Genomic DNA, 2387 nt, shown 5'->3' on the forward strand with positions numbered 1-2387 from the left:
AAATATGCCTATCTATTATAAAAATTCATACAATATAGATTGTCACAGAAAAAAATAGTATCACCTGTAATCAGTTGATTAAAAGATGATAAATTCAGTGGGCTTTAAATTTTGTCTGCCCCATTTTACTGTGGTTTATGTCAGTCCCTTGGAGAGTCAGACCATGTGAAGTTATTTTCTGCCTTGAAGACTCCAAGATTGACTTGCTCTTTCTGGCCAACAATCAGGACACTTTACCTCTTGATTGTTAAAAGGTTCATCTTTAGCAATAGCCCATCACTATTTGTTGAAATATCTCTCCTACCTATTTTGCAAATCATTTCCCATCAATCTGAAAACTATTTCATACTACAATACAACTCATTTTACTATGTGTTGTTTAAATTTAAAGCTCTCTTCCACATATACTTTTATAAAACCATCATTAAAACTCTATAAGGAAATTTAAAGTTATCCTTTGAAGTTTAGAATGAGATTTTCTCAATTGAACTGAAAACACACAGACTGGCGGGAAAACAAACATAAAAACTGACATGCATAGATTGGGGGGTCTTACAGATTATAGATGAAGACTTGAGACTACGACCAGATAATTTCAGATCTCTTGATGTTATGTGTGATTTTGAGTCTCTTCTATGATGTCAATCTAATTTTCTTGGGTTAATAAAACTTCAGTCAAAAGATTGAAGCCATTGTATTCCCCTTTGTTAGATATAATCTTCATAAAAATGAATTGAAATTTTGGAAGGGGCTTTCAATGTTTCCAGTATTAAGGATGGGATGAATTAGGTAGCCTTTGAGCCAGGCTCACCATTTCAGTGTGTCAAAGAACTACACTTATTGGGATTATTGGAAGACTCCATATATTACACTATGGTTACCATATTTCTTTTTCTATTTTGGATATATAAGTGTTTCTGAAAAGTAAAGAAGATCGTATTGTCAAAGGAGTCCTGTGTATTCCCTTAAATGTCTGTCTTCCCCTTTTGATTTTTCATTTTCTGGAATATATATATCTCCCAATTGCTCTTTAGATGGGACCTGAGCAGCATGAAAAACAATCCTTAGTACTAAAGAATGAGAGAATGTCTACAAAGGGAAAAGTTATCATGTAGAATGTTCTATGTAGGAGCCAAAGATGTCACTTAATAAAGTGGTTGCCATCTAAGCATAAACAGCAGAGTTTGGATCTGTAATTCTGATGTAAAAGTTCAGCAGGTCAAAGGACTGTCTGTAATCCCACCACTAGAAATGCAGAAAGGAAAGAAAGCTAGCAAGGGACATTAGACACAAGGGCTGTCTGTAATCCCACCACTAGAAATGCAGAAAGGAAAGAAAGCTAGCAAGCGACATTAGACACAAATGGCTAGCTCAGGTTCAGTGAGAGAGCATGCCCCTCTCCCCCCAAAAATGTAGATCTGGTCCTACACACACACACACACACACACACACACACACACACACACACACACACTGGATGCCAACCAGTTCATGCAGACACACACACTCTCTGCATGCAAACTTATTCAGGCATGCACATCCATATATATATACATGCAAATTTGCCTACACAATACACACTTTAGAAGAAAAATGATATATAATAATAGCCAAATGAACAATGATGTACAGAAAGATTACTGCATTTCCTATATATTCTCTTAAGATTATTTCTTACTATTTGGAGTAATATCTTTTGAAACAGTTTGAACAGTGTATTTACTTGTATATTTATCATATTAAAGCAAGCAGAGAATATTAAAAATTCATTTGAAGAGACTGCAAGTTTGCATTGGGTACCCTCTAGCAACTGTTCTGATCCTTCTAATCAAACTCCTCAGCTTCAAAGACTAATGCAACTTTGCCATATACCTTAGGAGAAGCTGTTCTGGGCATCAAGGTGATATAATGATCACAGACACAAGAGAAAGATTTCAATTAACGATAGCATAGCAGCATGCTACTAAAGGCACACAGTATCATGCTAATTAAAGTGCAATAAGCCAACAAAAGCCATTGAACATTATACTACCAGAGGCAAAATAGAAAGCTGATGAACCAAAGTAATTGTTTTGATTTTAAAATCAAAGTGCCAATATACTACTGACTAGTGAAATTAGAATGACTATGGGTCTCTAAGGAATAGACTGGTATCAACTACTGAAAATTTAAATCAATTTTTAAACAAGTTACTAAAATGTGGAAGCATGAAACCAAAGATAAGCCAGAAATAGATACATGTAAATGTATGTTTTATTAAATTAAATTAATGCTTAATATTACTGATCAAATATTTATACATGGCTAATGTGAGAAAAGCAAGAAGATAGCTAAATTATTGTGTATTCATATTCTTACCACAAGAATAATTTTGAAATTAAAACATA

This window comes from Acomys russatus, chromosome 2 (assembly GCF_903995435.1).
Source record: "Acomys russatus chromosome 2, mAcoRus1.1, whole genome shotgun sequence".
Taxonomy (NCBI): domain Eukaryota; kingdom Metazoa; phylum Chordata; class Mammalia; order Rodentia; family Muridae; genus Acomys; species Acomys russatus.